Below are 23720 nucleotides of genomic sequence, written 5' to 3'. Positions count from 1 at the left end.
GGGGCCCACTTGACAACCCAAAGGATGCCGTCACCCCACAGAATCTCATTGGTGTCTCAAGGGTTTTGTTTGTTTGTTTGTTTTTAGATTTTTTGAGGGTTAGCAACATCTTAGTCCTACACAATAGATCTGTAAAAAAAAAAAAAAAAACTCCTACTTATTGCAAAAAAGTTTTGCCACATGTATGAGTTGGTGTTTCAGGCTGTATGAAAAAGCTTTATTTGAAAAACCTTATAAACCTGTTTCCTTTATTATAGCTCACTTGACATACAGAAAGAGTCACATGACATTCTTCTAAAATATATGACACAGTGTGTAGACTGTAGATGAACTAAGAGAAGGAGATTAAAGATATAAGAAGTGACATTACAGTGATACTGAATTTGAAAAAAATGTCAATATTTAGCAGGATTCAGAGGTGGAACAAAGTCACCAGCAAGTCATTCTCATGTCATGAAAGTCATAATGACCACCGACTTGCCTATTCATGACTTGAGAATGACTTGGCAGGGACTTTGTTCCACCTCTGGCAGGACTTATCAAACCATCTGTTGTGTGTGTGCTCAGCTGCCCCTGATGCATCCTTTTTTTTATGTGTTTTGCCTGTGGCCACGCCTCCGTCCGGTTTTCTGTGATTCACCTGTCATTCATGTGTTGTGTATGCACCCTTGGGCTGTGTCTGTCATGTGTATGTGCGATCGTGCCTTCCTGCTTCATGTCCGAGTCTGGTGTGAGTCCCGTGTGTGTGTGTGCGCATGCGCACCCGTGGGCCATACCGGTCTGTCATATGTCTGAGTGAGTGTCTGTTTCCTGGTTCGTGTCTGGAATCTCATGTGTGTGTCATTCATGTGGGTCTGGTATGTTTATGTGTGTCACTCATGTGGGTTCCGTATGTCTATGTGTGTCAGTCGCGTGGGTCCTGTATGTGTATGTGTGTCACTTGTGTGGGTCCCGTATGTGTGTCACTTGTGTGGGTCCCATATGTGTGTCAGTCGTGTGGGTCCCATATGTGTATGTGTGTCAGTCATGTGGGTACCATATGTGTATGTGTCACTTGTGTGGGTCCCATATGTGTGTCAGTCGTGTGGGTCCCGTATGTGTATGTGTGTCACTTGTGTGGGTCCCATATGTGTGTCAGTTGCGTGGGTCCCGTATGTGTATGTGTGTCACTTGTGTGGGTCCCATATGTGTATGTGTGTCAGTCATGTGGGTCCCGTATGTGTATGTGTGTCACTTGTGTGGGTCCCATATGTGTGTCAGTCATGTGGGTCCCGTATGTAAATGTGTGTCAGTCATGTGGGTCCCGTATGTGTATGTGTGTCACTTGTGTGGGTCCCATATGTGTGTCAGTTGTGTGTGTCCCGTATGTGTATGTGTGTCAGTCGTGTGGGTCCCGTATGTGTATGTGTGTCAGTTGTGTGGGTCCCGTATGTGTATGTGTGTCAGTTGTGTGGGTCCCGTATGTGTATGTGTGTCAGTTGCGTGGGTACTGTATGTGTATGTGTGTCAGTCGTGTGGGTCCTGCATGTGTGTCCCTCGTGTGGGTCCCGTATGTGTATGATCGCTCCTGCATCTGTCATTTGTGTGTGTCCTGTTTCTGTGTGTGTACGTGGGCGTGTATGTATGCTGTCAGTCTCCTTCTGGATGTGTCTGCTGTCTGTGTGTCCTTGTCACTCTTCAGTTCCTGGTCATCATATGTCTGTGTTTTGTACTCCAGTCACGTCTCAGTGTTCCCTCGTCCTCTGAGTTCCTGGTCTTTGTGGTTTTGGTTCTTCAGTGTCTATTACTGTATTCTCCGTGGCTGGTCACCTTCCTCAGTTCTTTATGTTGTTACTTGCATTTATCTTTTGGTTTGTTGTCTGATCAGTATTTCAGGGTTTATTAATTATCATGTTGTTTTTCTCTTCCATGTGTTTTTGCATTCTTTGTTCCTTGAGTTTTCACATGTCCTTGTTATTTCCGGTCCATTGGTCTCCTGTTTATAGCCTCACCCGTTTGTCTTTCCATTTTTTGGGCAGTTAACGTGACGTTTGTCTACTCATGTGTCGTGTTGTTTCATCTTGTGATCTAGCTTATATTTGCTACGTGTGTAAGTACACCTTTGGTTATTCGCGGACTGGGTGGTCTACTGTCTTAGTTTAATCCTTCACATCACACCTCCAGATTTTTTTTTCATTTTTATTGGATGCACATATCGACACCTGCTTTAGCCTTTATGTTCTTATTTGGACCATTAAAGCACTTTGGTTTTTGTACTCTCAGTTTTGTGTCCTGGCTGCCTGCTTATTTGGGGTTCTATTAAATTCGGACTTTGCCTAAATCATAACACCGTCAGCATAACCATTGCAAATGTAGTTCTCGCGAGAGCCTCTATAGAAAGACATTTACAGCGAGAGGACAAAATGCAACAGTTACGTTCAAGAACTCAATGCAAATGCTGTCATAGGTTACACACTCAAAGGTTTTATTCAACATTCTGAAAATATTTCTAAATTTATGTATAAATCTGTAATGGAAACCCGGCTAACGGCTGATCTGGCATTAATACACACACCAGATATTTACTAAAGCAACTTGTTTCACCGGGACTCTATACCCCACTGCTGTTTTTTCCAATAATCCCATCATTGTGAACACTAGATTATATACGGCTGTTTAGCTACAACATTTCTGTTACCAGATGCTCTGTCAATTTTGTGCTTTTTGTTTTTTTCTTGTTAATATGGTCACAGCAGATGGTCACCTCTTTGAGTCTGGTCTGCTTGACTTTTCTTCATATAATTAAAAAAAATGCTGAGGCAGTTTTCCTTACCACTGTTGCCAATGTGCTAGCTCATGGAGTGGGTACGGTTTAGACTGTAGTGGAAACCGGAGCACGGTGAATCACAGGGCACAGTGAATCAGTAGCTATATCTGCAAAACTACATATATATTTGCAGCAGTTATGCCATATTGTATGCATTAAGACATCCCCCTTATAAATTAGTGTTTTGTTTTTGGATACATTAAGGGTAAAACTAAGTGCCAAGTGAAGTCAGTTTTTCCCATCAAAGTAAATTTTGTGGATGTCAGTGTCTTTGGATTTATTTCTTACAAAAGAGGAAAGGTGGCCCAAACTAACTGTTATTAGTTAGAAGACGACCCTGTCCAACTGATGAGCATGTGTTATGTCTTCTCCAGACTATCAGCTATTTGATAACATGACTCATGTATGTCACATGCACCCGGGGCACAGTGAATCGGTCTAGAAAGTGATTTACTAAGCCCCAGTATTAAGTGGATGACAAATATTACTTGTTGAAGCTTATACATTTATTTTTCCATGAATTATTTCTATAATTTGTGTATATAAACAACTATTTTCACATTTAAACAGAAATGATGACAGTTGTATTAATAATAGTTTCTTATATCACTATATAAGACATTCACACATTGCATAGCTGGTTTGACGGATTATAGTTTGTATATGCATCAGCATATATTTAATAATTTTGAAGAAATCTTTATAATCATGTTTTTTTTTCTTCATTGTATTCTAAGTTGATTCACTGTGCCCTGTGAATTATGTCCAGGGCACAGTGAATCAAAAAAAATTAAAATCGATTTTTAACACCTGTAAATTACACTTGGGGAAACATAAATAACACAGCCTTATAAAGAATAACTTGCTGTATTAAAGCCACAATAAACATCTTTAAAACATCTTGATATTCTTCTGTTTTAATAATTAATTTATTCCAATACACTACCAGAGGCAGTGTGCAGCACTACAACATGATGGAACCACCATGTTCTAAACCAGGTATAGGGTATTCTTTTCCTTATGCATCTTCATCATCTATAAACAAACTGATGCACTGTAATCCCAAAGAACTGTGGTTTGATCTGGCCATGGAACACAATGGAACATTATCTCAGTAAGACTGTGTCTTATCCATGATCGTTTGACAGTATTTCCTTGGGGTTTCATTGTTTTGTGCATCCACTGTACAGGAGTCAGTACAAGAAATGTTGCCAGACTTGTTTGTTTTTTTGTTTTTGTTTTTTGTAAACTGAAACAAGCAACCATGGCTTTGAAAAGAAGCCAAAAACAAGCAATTTCTTCAAAACTAATCCTAATAAAAAGCAGTCTCCTATAACGGTTCAGTTTAACTAATTATTTTATACATTTTGACACATTTAAACATGTAGCCAAAAAGTACCCATAATCACCATTTTAGTCAGATTTTATTTTTTTCCTATATCAACTTACTCCAGTCGAGGCTCACGGGGGAATGGAGCCTATCCAGCAGTATTAACCAATGTCTTAATAACAAAATACAATCTGTGTATGATAAAATCAACTTTCATATAAATGTTATTTATTTATTTTTACTTTGCAAATTGCTGCAAATAACGGCATCTATGTAGCAAGCATCATAAATAAAGAGTTTTTTTTAATGTGAGAACTAACTGCTCCACTTTTATTTTGACACTTTCTTCTATATTTGACTAGTTTGGGCTATTTTTAAAATTTTCTTTCTTTCTTTTTCTTTTTTTTCTCGCCATCATTACATATGGTCTGTGGATGGTATTTGCCCATTAAGATGCTGCGTAAAAGCATAAAATAGAAACTTAACTTTTAGAAGCAAAACGCTAGTTAATTAAATAAATATGTAACCCACTGCTTCCAAAAATTATGATCCTTTGCCATTAACACAAGATTAAAGTTACTTATAATGATTAGACCTGGCAACACGGGAAATGACGCGATTGCCGTGATGGCGGGAAGAGCGGGGGGCGTGGCATTGAGAAAGTAAACCTTAATGGCCGTGTCAGAATAAGAACAAAAACGAGTGTTGTCTGATGATACTCATTTTATTATTTTCATGCTGATGTTAGAAGTAATTCTGAATATTATTCCTACATGGTTGAACCACAGTTATAATAATAATAATAATAATAATAATAATAATAATAATAATAATAATAAGAAGAAGAAGAAGAAGAAGAAGACGAAAAACAGCTGGTAATTAATTGACAAGTTCTTGTGCTAATGAGTGATGAGCGACAGGTGTGCTGCTGCCTGTGATTGGTTCCTCCTAGGGTGACGTAGATGATATAAGGTCTTCTGCTTTCTGGAGCTCTTTTAGCTTCTTCGTTTTCTTTCCTGCTTTGTGTTTGTGTTGGTTTTTCCTGAGTTTCTTTAATTATGAGGATTTTCTTTTTTTCTGAGCTCTTATGTAGTTTTCTTCAGAAAATCAAAATAAACTGTTTAGGGAGAATACGTAACTGAATACTGCTTCGAAAAGTTTTTCTTTCTTTTAAAAATGGCCACGTTGCAATGCAGCGAAACATCCAGTAGATGGCGGAAACTTCTTACATTTCAAACTTTCGAAGTGACACACAAACGTGGTGACGTCATGAAACGACAAGTCAATGTAGAATTGATCATTTTCTTTGGAAGGACTTAACACGCATTTTTTTTTTTTCCAAATATGTAGCACGTGGTGGTTGCTCAGCACAACCACACACACAAAAATAAATAAATAAAAAACCAGAAGAAATCAAACAAATGAGTGATTCTTGGTAGCTGGTATGATGTGATCCATAGATGTTGGCATTTCTTTGTTTTTAAGTTTTATTGACTTTAAATTGGGTGTCAAACAAGATGAGGTCTTTTAAAAACCCATAAAGATCCTGCATGTGGTTAATGTCCCTTAAGAAAACATGATTTAGCTCTTTTAAAAACCCATAAAGATCCTGCATGTGGTTAATGTCCCTTAAGAAAACATGATTTAGCAAGTAGTAAAACTACACCCTTTTTTGTTTGACCTTTCACTCTACATGGTTCGAGCAATGAAACTACTAAACTTCAGGTTAAATATTCAGTGTATTTTACATATTGTGCTTCTCACACATTCAACAAAAAAAATGTGATGGTTTATATTTAAGGTATGTGATTCCAGTGTCATGAGAATATTGCTGTAGGTCATCATACTTGTTCTAAAAGCAAAATCCTACCATTGATTTTTTTTTTAAGTATTTTTGTTCATCTTCTTCTTTCCCTCTCCTTGTTTGTTTCTTGTGTGCTTTACTATTGGCAAGCACTGACATCATGCAGCAGCAGATGCCAGCCATATTGTTGACTTTGCAAAAATTTTGCAGTGTATCACTTTTTTAACATTTACAAAACTTGGCGGTAACCATGCCTGTGTTGCAACTTCACCGTGTCACTGTGACAAGCAATTTGCACGTATTCCCAGTTTATATGCCCCAAATAATTGCAGGTTTTTCTGTTGACATCAAGCTGTTACACTTTTGAAAACCCCACAGATTGTCCAGACATGAAACCCCCAACCTGGCAGCTTCATTATTTTTTTTAAATGCAAATTTTCAGCATTTTGCATGTAGCTGTACACTTCTTTGCAAGGTGACCAGTCATAACTCCCAACACTGCAACACAATAGGTTTTAGACATCTGTTCTGGTTTTCTTATGCAATGTGTAAACGTGGAACAGTTGGTATTGTTCCATAAACAGGATTGAAGTGCCAACACAGCAAAATGAAAATCCTGCACAAACTGTTGAACTGGTGTTGAAGCAAATTGCAGTTGGTTAAACAGATTTGGTCTTTTATATGTTGTAGCTATAGACCACCATCGTCCTCAAAAAAAAAAAAGATATCTTTTTTTTTCTCCCATCACATCTACATGCAGCGGTAATGTTTGCAGGCAGGTTTTTTTTTTTTTTTCAGCCCACTAGGACTGCCTGTTCAAATCCTTAAATAACTTAAAGTAACTTAAAAATTTGTGGACATTCAATCCAGTTTGCACCAGACTGTGTGGACCAATTAAGGGTCATGCAAGGTCAAGTCAAAGTCATTCAAGTTAAGAAATGTATTAAGCCATTGTCAAAACTGTGGCCAAATGGTTTTGTTTATGTGTATATTGATACGTCTATAGAGGAATAGAAATGGGATATGGAATATTTGGAATATTTCACAGAATAGGTTAAATGCACCTATATTACTTCATATTGGTGTTCAGTAACACCAATATGAAGTCTTATGCATGACTTTTCTATTGGTCACATGTTTTGGTACCTTGAAAGATCAAACTCAAGTAGAACAGTTTGGAGTTCATATGGTGCCAACATGGTGGAAGGGTTGTGTGTTTGTCAGTGATCAAGTGGTTTAGTTTTGACATAACTGACTAATTGCCAAACATATGAGGTGGGAGTTGCACTCTTTAGTGTCCATTCTTGTTCTGAAATGTTCCCGACAGCCACGAAAACAATCATAGGATGTCGTTCAGACCAGTAACTGCTGAAGAGTTTGATACAGTTAAAGAAGCTCGTGGGCGAATCCGACACATTGTTCACAGAACATTTGATAAGACGACAAAGGCGCTGGTTATCAAAAAGTACACTCTGTACCTTGTCCTCCAGCACTCCTCTGCACTTGCGCTCAAATCCTAAATTCCAGCTTCAGCATTCCAGTTTGATATTATTCTCCCCGAGGCTATACAAAGGCTTCACAGCTAATCCACCGTATTATCTCCTAAAAACTCAAACTCTGTGTACTCAAATCTACAGAACTGCATAATTGCTGCTTAGAAACACACGTAAGCGACTTGTCTGCAAATTTCTGTAAGAGCAGCAAAGATAAATGCACATTAATCTACTGTATACATGCAGGATTGAAAGAAAAAGTGGAGCTCAACTATATGAAGTCACTGCACAAGAAATGCGTACAAACTCGAATTTATTTCAGTACTACAGATGACTAACAATATATTTGGTCTTTATCAGACTTTCAAGGTTTTAGGAAAAAAGTTGATTTAATGCCAGGGGCCTTGAGTCACATGGGGCCCCACATTTTTGTCCACAATAACACACACACATGTTATTACTTGCGACCAACAGCGCCAATGGATTCTGTTAATTAACCTTCCTCAAGAAAACACAATAAAGCATATTTTTATTAAAGCAAAACTCTACAGTTTCCTAAGACTTGGCATTGTGGGGCAACATCAATTCCGGTAATACAGCCATGTGACTCACTTTCCTGGGCATGATCCCGCATGCCGGTGCTTCAGTGTTGAGGACTCCAAAACTGCACGTTGACAAAACCGACACCCACCTACCACCTGGTTGCAGTAGATGGGAAGCTACTTCAGGAAGCTGGGGATGTACTTTTGTAGTAGATCAGTGGGATGAGGAGTTGAGCAGCCAATAGACTGATTGCACTCTACACAGGCAAAACCAGAGGTCCAACATATCATAGAGACCAGTTTGAATCAGCCAACTGGTCTCTATGACCTGTTGGATGGTTTGGTTCGCTGATAGTCCTCATCTTGGCACAAATAGACATATGGGTGTTTTTTTAAGTGGTAGTACAACTGCACATCAGGACTGCAGGTGGCTTGATGTAGTGCGCGCCAGATTCTATCAACTCAGCAGGATGTTGGGCCACACTAGGGAAATGTTTACACTGGTGTCCACCAAAGCTGGAGTTTGTTTTGTTTTATTTATGCACTTTGTATACTATGAATGATGGATGTCTCCAGTAGGTTTGTAACGTCTTGTGATGTTCATGTTCATCTGCATTGTCTCAGTCCACTCTGCTGTAAATGGACACAAACCTGGGCTGGGGTCCCAACCTGCAGTGAACTGGCATCCCCTTCCAAGGGGAAACTAACTCTCATGGACTATGGACTTCTTCCTGACCAGATGAGTGTTTGGTCCATCACTTTGAGCCAGTCAGGGCCTGCTGCCACCCACTCTGAAGAATACCAAATATACTTGAGCTGGTGACAAAATGTTGGCATTGGGTGGTTTGGGATGCACACAGGATTGAGTTCTTGGATCACTTTCCAATGGACCAGGCTATAGGTTGGGAGGACTACATGAACATGCTTAAATGACCATGCAAGATTAATGGTCAAAATACCCAAGGAAGTTGATACAAGGTGTCATTTTCATTAGGGGAACACCTGTGCTCCCCAAATTAGTCTTTGTCATGGGTTTGAATTCATTGATGACATGCTCTCGTAATTTGGCACAAGGGACTTCCACCCATTAGCGGTTTCAAAATTATACATTTGTTGTTGAGGGCTTGTATGTGTGTAAACTAGTGTGGCTTAAACCTTTTACTTATGGCACTGTTAGAACTTGTACCACAGCACTATATTTACGCCCCCTATAAATACATTAACTCAGGAGAGGACTCCCATTTTATGTGCATCCCACCTACACTGCAGAGGATGTTTAGAATTTCATTAAGATGGAAGAGTGACACCACAAAAACAAACTCCACTCTTTGCTTCCAAAAAAAACCCACACAAACATCATTGCCATTTCATTCCTTTTGAAAAACTTCAAGGTAGCCCAGAGTTCTTTGAAATAATGAAGCACTGTTGGCTAGTTTGTACTGATCTGATTGAAGACTTGGGGAGTCGTGCTATCAGGAGTGGGAGAGGTGGAAGTTTATTAACGGTTTCCTCTCCTTTGGTGCTGATTAGAGATAAAAGATGATGGGAACAATTCAAGGTCTTCTAGCTGCTTGTATAACAAAGATCTGCATGGCCAGACTGAGAGAACCAACTGATCTTCTCCTTATTACCCCTGATTTCTTGACTAAACCTAAGGATGGGACCAAGACCTGAAATGGTCGAGACCAAGACTATGGTAACTTTGGAGTTGTCGAGACCATTACCTAAAAACAAAAAAACGTCTGTTTTAAAGACCAGGTATTAGACTTGACGTCATCCCTGTTAATATTCAAAAGTGAAATTTCTGTCTAGGAGACGGGCTTAGCAGCTCAGCTGGGGTCAACGTGAACACCATGAAGTCAAAAGGTCCAAAAAAGGGGGGCAAAAAAGGATATCAAACAAATCAATCAGAGATTTCTGACATCCGCTGATCCAGATCACCTCCAAAATGTAGTAGTCTTCCATGGCCTAGCTATCAGTGGTGAAAATTTAGTCAAAATCCGTGCAGTTGTTTTGACGTAATCCTTCAAAGACTATATAAAGTGAAATCTTGATCCAGAATCTGGATCACCTCCAAAACGTAATGGAGTCTTCCATGGCCTAATGTCTATCTGTGGTGAGAATCCGTGAAGTAGTTTTGAGGTAATCCTTCAAAGCCTATATAAATTGAAATCTTCTTCCAGAATCTGGGTCCGGATCGCCTCCCAAATTCGGTGGTGTCTTCCATGGCCTAACATCTAACTGTAGTGAAAATTTCGTCAAAATCTGTGCAGTAGTTGTGACGTAATCCTGCTAAAAGTCAGACAGACAAATAAATAAATGCCTACCGATTTTTGTGTCCTTGGCGGATGTAATAAACATGTTTTCAAAAACATCTCAGATGGATACTGAACTCTTTGATGGTTATCATTTCAAAGATGAGACAGACGAAGTGAAAAAGTGGACTCAAGAGCAGACTAGAGTACTACAACATTAGCTAAACTGGAAATTTGCTATCAAGGACTTCTGACCTGTCTCTTAAACAAATATATGGGTGATTCTTAGACTACGGGCACTTATTATGTCCTTTGATCATATTGTATGAAAAACAGAAAAAAGGGGAAATTTCACACTTTTATAGTTATCTTTACAATGAAAGTGTGTTAAGAAATTTGTTCTAGTAGTCTATGATGACTTTTTCACCTTTTTTTCAGCATCATTATATGCAAATATTGCCGTTTTGTGCTTGTCCCACACCCAGACTTTTGATCTTCAATGATAAAAATGAATGGTAAAAAAAAAACGTTTTTTCTAATGTTTTAAAAATATCTCTGAATAAAATATCAGTAAAATAATCAAAACATAATTGGGGTATTCAATGTCATACAACTGTTGTGATTTCTTTAAACAAAATGTAGTTGTCCCACACTATTGCCGTAATTTCCACCACAACACTGTAATGTCCCTTTAAACAGTTTGTATGAAAGATTGTTTGGGTAGTTTCTATGGAGATAAACAGTGACATCAGAGCACATGTATATAGCGCCAAATCACAACAAACAGTTTCCCCAAGGCGCTTTATATTGTAAGGCAATGGTGTGGTGGAAATTACATTTACAAGGCCAATAGTGCCCGTAGTTAAAGAATCACCCATATCCAGGTTTGGCAGCATACACTGGTGCTGCACATTGTTGCACCCACCGCATTGTAGAACTGGCAACCATCAAGGCAGACAACCAGTCACCTCCGAGATCAAGCTCTATACATGAATCTTTGACTTAAGATGTGAAGTTTAGGACTAAATGGAACTATTAGCATTAACAGGTTTGTAGAGTGGTGTGGATTCAACCACCTGCAGCTCAACGTATCTAAGATGGAGCTGGTGCTGCATTCAAGATGAAAGACCCTTCCGAACCCAGTAATCATCAATGGAACTGAGGTGGACATTGTGAGCTACTACAAGTATCTGGGTGTCCACATAGACAACTGCACTGGACTGTAAACACAGATGCTGTGTATATGAGAGGTCAGAGCTGACTGAGCTTCCTCAGGAGGCTCAGATCTTTCAATGTCTGCAGAAATATGTTGCAGATGTTTTTTCACTCGGTGGTCTCCAGCGTTATCTTCTACGCTATAGTGTGCTGGGGCAGCAGGCTGAAGGCAGCTGACATGAACAAGCTCATCATGAGAGCTGGCTCTGTCCTGGGGGTGGAGCTGGAGTCTGTAGTGGAGGTGTGAGAGAGGAGGATGTTGAGGTCTTTCCTACCTGTGGCAATCAGACTGTGTAACTCCTCCCCCTTCTACAGGATGAATACATAATGATGCCATGTGCAATAATGTCAAACATCTTGAGCAAGTGTCTTTCAGGCATTTTGCATAAACATGTTCTCGTCACCTCTACTGGTGGATGGCTCTCACTGCGGTATTGTATCACTTCCTGTTCCGGAGCACAGCGGTGTTTTGCTGTATCTGTTAGCTGTTTAATCTGTGCAGTTAGATTGATCTATACTCAACAAAAATATAAACGCAACACTTTTGGTTTTGCTCCCATTTTGTATGAGATGAACTCAAAGATCTAAAACTTTTTCCACATACACAATATCACCATTTCCCTCAAATATTGTTCACAAACCAGTCTAAATCTGTGATAGTGAGCACTTCTCCTTTGCTGAGATAATCCATCCCACCTCACAGGTGTGCCATATCAAGATGCTGATTAGACACCATGATTAGTGCACAGGTGTGCCTTAGACTGCCCACAATAAAAGGCCACTCTGAAAAGTGCAGTTTTATCACACAGCACAATGCCACAGATGTTGCAAGATTTGAGGGAGCGTGCAATTGGCATGCTGACAGCAGGAATGTCAACCAGAGCTGTTGCTCGTGTATTGAATGTTCATTTCTCTACCATAAGCCGTCTCCAAAGGCGTTTCAGAGAATTTGGCAGTACATCCAACCAGCCTCACAACCGCAGACCATGTGTAACCACACCAGCCCAGGACCTCCACATCCAGCATGTTCACCTCCAAGATCGTCTGAGACCAGCCACTCGGACCGAGTGGCCCATGGTGGCGGTGGGGTTATGGTATGGGTAGGCGTCTGTTATGGATGAAGAACACAGGCACCTGTTTCCTTCATCCATAACAGAATGCACAGAGATACCGTGACGAGATCCTGAGGCCCATTGTTGTGCCATCCAAGAACATCACCTCATGTTGCAGCAGGATAATGCACGGCCCCATGTTGCAAGGATCTGTACACAATTCTTGGAAGCTGAAAATGTCCCAGTTCTTGCATGGCCGGCATACTCACCGGACATGTCACCCATTGAGCATGTTTGGGATGCTCTGGACCGGCGTATACGACAGCGTGTACCAGTTCCTGCCAATATCCAACAACTTCACACAGCCATTGAAGAGGAGTGGACCAACATTCCACAGGCCACAACTGACAACCTGATCAACTCTATGCGAAGGAGGTGTTGCACTGCATGAGGCAAATGGTGGTCACACCAGATACTGACTGGTATCCCCCCCCCCCCCCAATAAAACAAAACTGCACCTTTCAGAGTGGCCTTTTATTGTGGGCAGTCTAAGGCACACCTGTGCACTAATCATGGTGTCTAATCAGCATCTTGATATGGCACACCTGTGAGATGGGATGGATTATCTCAGCAAAGGAGAAGTGCTCACTATCACAGATTTAGACTGGTTTGTGAACAATATTTGAGGGAAATGGTGATATTGTGTATGTGGAAAAAGTTTTAGATCTTTGAGTTCATCTCATACAAAATGGGAGCAAAACCAAAAGTGTTGCGTTTATATTTTTGTTGAGTGTAGTTAACTAGATAACGATTTGTTTCACAGTGTAATCTTCACGTGCCTTAACTAAAGCACTCCCTCTGCTGAATCACCTCTAAATTATTTACACATTATTCACTTTGTGTGTTTTTAGGAATCCGCTAGCTTAGCGCAGCTACAAGGTCTTAGCCGATTTAGCATGGCGGCTTCTCCTGTCTGTCCTGCACTTTTCTGCTATGGGTGTGAAATGTTTAGTTATTCCTCAGCCTCCTTTAGCAGTAATGGTACTTGTAATAAGTGTAGCTTATTCGTAGCTTTGGAGGCCAGGCTGGGCGAATTGGAGACTCGGCTCTGCACCGTGGAAAATTCTACAGCTAGCCAGGCCCCTGTAGTAGGTGCGGACCAAGGTAGCTTAGCCGCCGTTAGTTCCCTTCCAGCAGATCCCGAGCAGCCGGGAAAGCAGGCCGACTGGGTGACTGTGAGGAAGAAGCGTAGTTCTAAACAGAAGCCCCGTGTACACCGCCAACCCGTTCACAGTTCTAACCGTTTTTCCCCACTCTGCGACACACCCGCCGAGGATCAAACTCTGGTTATTGGCGACTCTGTTTTGAGAAATGTGAAGTTAGCGACACCAGCAACCATAGTCAATTGTCTTCTGGGGGCCAGAGCAGGCGACACTGAAGGAAATTTGAAACTGCTGGCTAAGGCTAAGCGTAAATTTGGTAAGATTGTAATTCACGTCGGCAGTAATGACACCCAGTTACGCCAATTGGAGGTCACTAAAATTAACACTGAATCGGTGTGTAAATTTGCAAAAACAATGTCGGACTCTGTAGTTTTCTCTGGGCCCTTCCCCAATCGGACCGGGAGTGACATGTTTAGCCACATGTTCTCCTTGAATTGCTGGCTGTCTGAGTGGTGTCCAAAAAATGAGGTGGGCTTCATAGATAATTGGCAAAACTTCTGGGGAAAACCTGGTCTTGTTAGGAGAGACGGCATCCATCCCACTTTGGATGGAGCAGCTCTCATTTCTAGAAATCTGGCCAATTTTCTTAAATCCTCCAAACCGTGACTATCCAGGGTTGGGACCAGGAAGCAGAGTTGTAGTCTTACACACCTCTCTGCAGCTTGTCTCCCCCTGCCATCCCCGCATTACCCCATCCCTGTAGAGACGGTGCCTGCTCCCAGACCACCAATAACCAGCAAAAATCTATTTAAGCATAAAAATTCAAAAAGAAAAAATAATATAGCACCTTCAACTGCACCACAGACTAAAACAGTTAAATGTGGTCTATTAAACATTAGGTCTCTCTCTTCTAAGTCCCTGTTAGTAAATGATATAATAATTGATCAACATATTGATTTATTCTGCCTTACAGAAACCTGGTTACAGCAGGATGAATATGTTAGTTTAAATGAGTCAACACCCCCGAGTCACACTAACTGCCAGAATGCTCGTAGCATGGGCCGAGGCGGAGGATTAGCAGCAATCTTCCATTCCATCCTATTAATTAATCCAAAACCCAGACAGAGCTTTAATTCATTTGAAAGCTTGACTCTTAGTCTTGTCCATCCAAATTGGAAGTCCCAAAAACCAGTTTTATTTGTTATTATCTATCGTCCACCTGGTCGTTACTGTGAGTTTCTCTGTGAATTTTCAGACCTTTTGTCTGACTTAGTGCTTAGCTCAGATAAGATAATTATAGTAGGCGATTTTAACATCCACACAGATGCTGAGAATGACAGCCTCAACACTGCATTTAATCTATTATTAGACTCAATTGGCTTTGCTCAAAATGTAAATGAGTCCACCCACCACTTTAATCATATCTTAGATCTTGTTCTGACTTATGGTATGGAAATTGAAGACTTAACAGTATTCCCTGAAAACTCCCTTCTGTCTGATCATTTCTTAATAACATTTACATTTACTCTGATGGACTACCCAGCAGTGGGGAATAAGTTTCATTACACTAGAAGTCTTTCAGAAAGCGCTGTAACTAGGTTTAAGGATATGATTCCTTCTTTATGTTCTCTAATGCCATATACCAACACAGGGCAGAGTAGCTACCTAAACTCTGTAAGTGAGATAGAGTATCTCGTCTGTAGTTTTGCATCCTCATTGAAGACAACTTTGGATGCTGTAGCTCCTCGGAAAAAGAGAGCTTTAAATCAGAAGTGCCTGACTCCGTGGTATAACTCACAAACTCGCAGCTTAAAGCAGATAACCCGTAAGTTGGAGAGGAAATGGCATCTCACTAATTTACAAGATCTTCACTTAGCCTGGAAAAAGAGTCTGTTGCTTTATAAAAAAGCCCTCCGTAAAGCTAGGACATCTTACTACTCATCACTAATTGAAGAAAATAAGAACAACCCCAGGTTTCTTTTCAGCACTGTAGCCAGGCTGACAAAGAGTCAGAGCTCAATTGAGCCGAGTATTCCTTTAACTTTAACTAGTAATGACTTCATGACTTTCTTTGCTAATAAAATTTTAACTATTAGAGAAAAAAATTACTCATAACCATCCCAAAGACGTATCGTTATCTTTGGCTGCTTTCAGTGATGCCGGTATTTGGTTAGACTCTTTCTCTCCGATTGTTCTGTCTGAGTTATTTTCATTAGTTACTTCCTCCAAACCATCAACATGTCTATTAGACCCCATTCCTACCAGGCTGCTCAAGGAAGCCCTACCATTAATTAATGCTTCGATCTTAAATATGATCAATCTATCTTTATTAGTTGGCTATGTACCACAGGCTTTTAAGGTGGCAGTAATTAAACCATTACTTAAAAAGCCATCACTTGACCCAGCTATCTTAGCTAATTATAGGCCAATCTCCAACCTTTCTTTTCTCTCAAAAATTCTTGAAAGGGTAGTTGTAAAACAGCTAACTGATCATCTGCAGAGGAATGGTCTATTTGAAGAGTTTCAGTCAGGTTTTAGAATTCATCATAGTACAGAAACAGCATTAGTGAAGGTTACAAATGATCTTCTTATGGCCTCAGACAGTGGACTCATCTCTGTGCTTGTTCTGTTAGACCTCAGTGCTGCTTTTGATACTGTTGACCATAAAATTTTATTACAGAGATTAGAGCATGCCATAGGTATTAAAGGCACTGCGCTGCGGTGGTTTGAATCATATTTATCTAATAGATTACAATTTGTTCATGTAAATGGGGAGTCTTCTTCATAGACTAAGGTTAATTATGGAGTTCCACAAGGTTCTGTGCTAGGACCAATTTTATTCACTTTATACATGTTTCCCTTAGGCAGTATTATTAGACGGCATTGCTTAAATTTTCATTGTTACGCAGATGATACCCAGCTTTATCTATCCATGAAGCCAGAGGACACACACCAATTAGCTAAACTGCAGGATTGTCTTACAGACATAAAGACATGGATGACCTCTAATTTCCTCCTTTTAAACTCAGATAAAACTGAAGTTATTGTACTTGGCCCCACAAATCTTAGAAACATGGTGTCTAACCAGATCCTTACTCTGGATGGCATTACCCTGACCTCTAGTAATACTGTGAGAAATCTTGGAGTCATTTTTGATCAGGATATGTCATTCAATGCGCATATTAAACAAATATGTAGGACTGCTTTTTTGCATTTGCACAATATCTCTAAAATTAGAAAGGTCTTGTCTCAGAGTGATGCTGAAAAACTAATTCATGCATTTATTTCCTCTAGGCTGGACTACTGTAATTCATTATTATCAGGTTGTCCTAAAAATTCCCTGAAAAGCCTTCAGTTAATTCAAAATGCTGCAGCTAGAGTGCTGACAGGGACTAGAAGGAGAGAGCATATCTCACCCATATTGGCCTCTCTTCATTGGCTTCCTGTTAATTCTAGAATAGAATTTAAAATTCTTCTTCTTACTTATAAGGTTTCGAATAATCAGGTCCCATCTTATCTTAGGGACCTCATAGTACCATATCACCCCAATAGAGCGCTTCGCTCTCAGACTGCAGGCTTACTTGTAGTTCCTAGGGTTTGTAAGAGTAGAATGGGAGGCAGAGCCTTCAGCTTTCAGGCTCCTCTCCTGTGGAACCAGCTCCCAATTCAGATCAGGGAGACAGACACCCTCTCTACTTTTAAGATTAGGCTTAAAACGTTCCTTTTTGCTAAAGCTTATAGTTAGGGCTGGATCAGGTGACCCTGAACCATCCCTTAGTTATGCTGCTATAGAATTAGACTGCTGGGGGGTTCCCATGATGCACTGAGTGTTTCTTTCTCTTTTTGCTCTGTATGCACCACTCTGCATTTAATCATTAGTGATTGATCTCTGCTCTCTTCCACAGCATGTCTTTTTCCTGGTTCTCTCCCTCAGCCCCAACCAGTCCCAGCAGAAGACTGCCCCTCCCTGAGCCTGGTTCTGCTGGAGGTTTCTTCCTGTTAAAAGGGAGTTTTTCCTTCCCACTGTTGCCAAGTGCTTGCCCACAGGGGGTCGTTTTGACCGTTGGGGTTTTTCCGTAATTATTATATGGCCTTGCCTTACAATATAAGGCACCTTGGGGCAACTGTTTGTTGTGATTTGGCGCTATATAAGTAAAATTGATTTGATTTGATATGATTGTATTAAAAAAGCAATGTTTACTGTTTTGGCACTTTGGCAAAATAATTTCCTTCGGGATTACTAAAGCTCTTTCTTATTCACTGGAGAAGTGATGGTCAAGAGGTTAGACAGGGGGCGTGTGACCAGAGAATCCTCTGTTCCATTCCTCATCAGATGGGAAAATCACTAAAGTCCCTTGGGCCCAGTCCTAGTGTGCACATGAACACCTTGCACTGACAGCCCGTGCATGGGTGAGGTAAAGCACCATGAACATCTGCATCTGATGGAAATGCAGCAATTCACCGTTCACTCACATTCTTCTTAAGCCGAGACTGTTCAAAACCTGGAGTTTTCCTTGAACAAATGACCGTTTTAGGCTCCCAGTGGTACGGCATAATGTTCACATGGCGGTTTTCACAGGAGAATGCACTGATCGGAGGTGTGTGTTTCAGGGGATCAGGGTACAGCCTGAGTAATTTGCTCCCCAGAGTCCACAGCTGGCAAAGGAGTCGAAACACTAATGGAAGACACATGTGGCCAATGTTTTATAGCGCATGCCTTGTTCCACTCGGATATATGCACACACGCATTTAAACATTCCCAAAACACCTTCTGGAGCCTCCTGTTCCCCTGCAGAGCTGCTTCCACCCACACGAACCATCCTGTAAGCTGAAACAGTTTGTCTGCTCCTACTGACTGCTGCCTCCAGTGGAGTGCTAATGGCCTTCATCGCTCTGCAGTCATGCTCGTGACTTAACACACTTCTATTTGAAGTCTTTTTTTTTTCTTGTGTGCATTGACACTCTTCTTACGTGCATTTGCTTTAATTACCTCCATTAAGACTGTTATATTTCTGTTTTCTTTCACTTGCCCGCCTACTTTTGCATTACTGAAAAGAAAAGTTGATTTATATATAAAAAGGTGTTTTTGCTTACAAAAGGAAAACTCATTAACATGTGCTGATCGAGGAATTCTTTTCAAACCATCTGAACAAACGAAATTCCTTGAATGTTTATACCATGTTGTTGTCAGCAGGTGGCTCTGTTGCATATAGTTTTTAGAACGCTGTGCAGTTGAACCCTAAAATTTTATGTAGCATTAAGGAAAAGTCAGAAATCATAAATTCCAACTTTGACAAAGCATTTTTAATGTATGATTTGGTGGGATTTCTTCCCTCACCCCCAGAAATTCAGCGCTCCATCTTCTCCAACTTGACGCCACAATTACAATCATGGCTTATTGCTATTAAGACAGCAATGTCATCAATTTTACTGATTTGATAACAAATTATTTACTTTGGTATCTCAGAGTTGAGATTATAAATAGAAATTTACAACTTATGGTTTTTGGTTTAGCTGAATCCAGTCTAGTATATAGTTATACTTAGCAATGCCTCTGGAAGTGTTGCTCTCACAATCACTTTGATCGCTAATGAAATCATTTTAGCAACATACCTTTTATAAAAAAGTGGCAAATTTGATTTTTGTCAAACCTGGCACGTGCTTTGGTCCTATACAGTGCATCTGAAAAATATTCATAGCACTTCACTCTTTCCACATTTTATGTTACAGCCATATTCCAAAATGGAGTAAATTAATTTTCCTCCGCAAAATTATACACACAATACCCCATAATGACAATGTGAAAAATGTTTTTTTTTCTTAAGTTTTGTAAATTTATTAAAAATAAAAAACTAAGAAATCACGTGCACATAAATATTCATACCCTTTGCTCAATACTTTGTTGATGCACCTTTGACAGCAATTGCAGCCTCAAGTCTTCTTGAATATGATGCCACAAGCTTGGTGCACCTATCTTTGGGCAGTTTTGTCCATTCCTTTTTGCAGCACCTCTCAAGCTCCATCAAGTTGGATGGAGAGCGTCAGTGCACAGCCATTTTCAGATCTCTCCAGAGATGTTCAGTCACATTCAGGTCTGGGCTCTGGCTGGACCACTCAAGGACATTCACAGAGTTGTCCTGAAGCCACTGCTTTGATATCTTGGCTGTGTGTTTGGGTCATTGTCCTGCTGAAAAATGAACCGTCGCCCCAGTCTGAGATCAAGAGCGCTCTGGAGCAGGTTTTCATCCAGGATATCTCTGTACATTGCTGTACAGAGACATCTGTACATGTTTCTGTACTCTCCTCCATATTTGTGCCTTGAGACAATCGTATCTGAGGTCTTCACACAATTCCTTTGACTTCATGCTTGGTTTGTGCTCTGACATGCACTGTCAACTGTAGGATTTTATATGTAGACAGGTGTGTGCCTTTTCCCAGTCAACTGAATTTACTCCAGATGGAGTCAAATTAAGCTGTAGAAACATCTCAAGGAGCCCAATTTTGAGCTTCATGGCAAAGGCTGTGTGTACTTATGCACATGTGATTGCTTAGATTTTTTTCTTATTATTTTTAATACATTTCTAAAAATTAAAAAAAGAGAAACAAAAAAAAAACCTTCTTTCACATTGTCATTATGGGGTATTGTGTGTAGAATTTTGAGGGGAAAAATAATTTTTATCCATTTTGGAATAAGTCTAACATGAAAAAATGTGGGAAAAGTGAAGCACTGTGAATACTTTCCGGATGCACTGTCAATTGGAAAAAGTAACTTGATTTTTGGATAGGATCACTCAACTATCAAGGTAAAATTTCTGTACTTTCTGACAGCATAGTTTCTAGAATATAAATCACACCTGAAAGAGGAAAGAAATGCCTCCTTGAAGAGGAAAAACCGATATAAGTCACACAAAGGAAATTCACACCCTTTTTCTGTATTATCGGCTCTTTAATTTGGGATTTTTGTGCATTGTTGTAGTGTACTTTGACTTGCATCCTAATGTTGGTAACCCCAAAACAAAATTCGTGGCTTGCTTTGACTTCAAAGGTTTGTGATGTCACCATCTCACTGATGTTTAGTACCACCTCGACCCTAACTAGAAGAGAAACTCCTGTTGTTCCTGTTTGAAACAAGTAAAATATTTATTTTGAATTACAAGTATATCTGAACACTCGTGCACTATGATCTGTCAGTGTGGCAGAGAAATGAGATTTAATGGAGTTATTCAGTATGTGTGCTGATGATGCAGAAATGTAATCAGTGGGCTCCAGGGAGGAGATGGCAGCCCTCTGACCCAGACAGGATTCTGTGCCAGTCAGCTTTTGCAACAGTGCACTGCAATAATTAAGAGGTCTAGTCCAACTGGATGTGAGCAGTGGCATCCTGGAAAATGTATTTATTTAATTTTCATACTTGTCACAAAAACAGATGGCCATATTTCAATACACCAGCTATGTACTACAGACTAAAGTTGTGGTCTATTCTTCAGTACTGACACCTTCAGTGTAACCTGTTTTTGGCAACTGGTCATGACATTAAGGGCCCCTTCACATAGAGTGAGAATTTGGTCGAATTGCGCATTAAGTATGCATGAAGCAGGAATTGTATGCAAACCGTGTAATTTCATAGCTGCTCCCAATGCCTCATACACCTCTAGTTACAGCTATTTGCGCACACCAGAGGTGCTGTGTGAACACATCGCACCCTCTCGCAGCAGGTGTCGGCTAAATTCCAGGTGACGCGCACGAACATCTAACACCGCTCGCATGGCACTTAGAAAATGTGTGGCCATTCACACTCTTGGCACGACAACAGACTGCAGACAATCATTGTCATGTTGGCAGTGAAATTTGTCTAAGTGCCCCACGAGTGTGGCTTTGGTGTGTGCGCTGAACTGACAGGAGGTGTGGCTATGACAGAAGTGGCTGTAACATCCCAGCTGGACAGTACTGTGTTTGGACGGACATGGACTAACAACTGACCACTGTGACATCCGTGCATCTGTTTGTCGTCAAGTGGACATGAGTAAAAACATATCACTGTGGCAACGTGCTGCAGCTCTGTTCGACATGACGCGGTGTCCTGTGGCGCGCCATCCACAAGACACGCGTGTCGGCAGGACAAGCACGCAGGCCGACTGGACGCCACCAGTGGATGTGGACATCAATGAGAGGAGCAAACTGCTTCTCATTCATGTCATTTCATGACTGTACATCAGTGACCATGGGTCATCTACAGAGGAACAGACGGATCATATTTGTATTGCCCACTTGATGAGAGGGATTTAATACAATGCAATGTTTTTATATGGTGTGTCATTTTTTTAATCCATCCATGTGCTTCCTGATATGAGGCAGTTTTCAGCACCTTTTATAGGACAATGATGTTAGCTCACTTGATAAAGTTTATGACTGGTAATCAGAGCTTTTAGAAGGCACAGGTTCGAATCCCATGGGTGACTGTTGGGAAAGTGTAGTGACACGGACCCACAACAGGGGGCGTAAATGAACGGACAATGGAGCCAAAAGTATAACACTTTACTGTTGTGAAATGTGCACAACGAAATACAGACAATTGCAGATTTTGGAATACAGCCAAATATACAAAGGTGACGTGCGGGCAGGCTCGAGGATAGAAGATGTCTGTCCAGAGAAGAGCCGGATCCCACATGATTTCCACTGCCAGCGGATCTGAAGCACATCGGAGCCACCAAGTCCTGAGTCCCCAGGTGGCCACTGTCTTCAGCTGTCAGACTTGGTACTGCTGGCAGGAAGAACAGACAGATTATGGTGGGTGCGTGAACACCCAGCAAACAGTCAGCACAGCACAGTTCTCTTGTGGTGGAATACCTCCACCTCCTAATCACAATTATCCCAAGAGTTCGTGCAGAATCCAAATGTCACACTAGTGGAGTCTGGGATGAGGAACGGAGAACGCCAACTCCCCAAACACACCTACAAACTCTCGTGTACAAAGGTACATCTGCAAACTGAGAATTTAACGTAGTTAAACACAGAAGTAAAGACGTTACGACTGTCTTACGTTTAGCTGAACAATTCGTGTTCAAAGGCTGAGTGTTTACCTGACGGGTAGACGATATCTCGGCAGCGAGGTGGAGATGCTGCCCGGCTTTTATGGTGGTGGTGGTTGATGAGTGACAGCTGGCGTTGATGATGAGTGACAGCTGTCACTCCCAGTTGCTCCCGTGGGGCGGATGCGCCCTCTCGTGCCTGAAGCCCGCACTTCAGGCAGGGCGCCCTCTGGTGGTGGACCAGCAGTACCTCCTCTTCAGCGGCCCACACAACAGGTAACTTTTTTTGTTGTTGTTGTTGTTTTCAGCTGCGAGATGTGGTTACACATCACGCAGCTGCTAGAGAAAAGCTGCTGTGTTTCCGCGTGCACAGAACCGTCGCATGTATTTTATTTATTTATTTATTTATTTTCTTCACACCAGTTGGTGGCACTGTATTCCCGCGTGCACGAACTGTCACACCAGCATTGTGCACGCCTGCCTATCGGCCGGATGTTTCACGGTGTGCTCATACCAGCTGCTCTGATGGGTATCACAGTGGAGTTGTACATATTCGCACTATGTGTGAAGGGGACTTTACTTTTACAATCACATTTAACCCCTTAACGCCTGAATTTATATAGCTATATATAAAAAAATGTTTTGTGTGTGTTTTTGCCTTTAAGTAGATGGTAAATAATGTTGAGATTATTAATTACACTTTTGCACAAAAAATAAATAGTAATTTTGGTATTTTGGTAATAATTTATGTTATAATGTTATAATAATAATAATGGTATGTTGCAAATTTGCGACAACAGGCATACTGGTCAGTTTGGTATGTTGCATATTTGAGTCAAATATTGTAGCATATATGCGACAATAGGCGTTAAGGGGTTAAATTAATTTATTGCAATGAGTTGATTCCTGGATTTGTGAAGATTGACTTTCTGCCAAAGATTCACTTGAAGCTACAAAATCCCCCCCCCCAAAAGTCCTTCTACTTGACCTCAAAGGCGGAAAGTCTATCCCCTCGTCCCACCATGTGGTTC

General features: G+C 40.8%; 1 long non-coding RNA gene across 1 annotated transcript; it reads left to right on the top strand.

The window, feature by feature from the left end:
• The first annotated feature begins 11444 nt into the window (after positions 1-11444).
• LOC117531577 lies at positions 11445-21383 on the top strand. The gene is made up of 3 exons (XR_004566650.1): positions 11445-11590; positions 11908-11911; positions 21373-21383. It is a non-coding gene; the product is annotated as an uncharacterized LOC117531577 (long non-coding RNA).
• The last annotated feature ends 2337 nt before the right edge of the window (positions 21384-23720 follow it).

This window comes from Thalassophryne amazonica, chromosome 18 (genome assembly GCF_902500255.1).
Source record: "Thalassophryne amazonica chromosome 18, fThaAma1.1, whole genome shotgun sequence".
NCBI classification, from domain to species: domain Eukaryota; kingdom Metazoa; phylum Chordata; class Actinopteri; order Batrachoidiformes; family Batrachoididae; genus Thalassophryne; species Thalassophryne amazonica.
The sequence above is the reverse complement of the archived record's forward strand: the minus strand, read 5'-3'. Positions and strand labels throughout refer to the sequence as shown.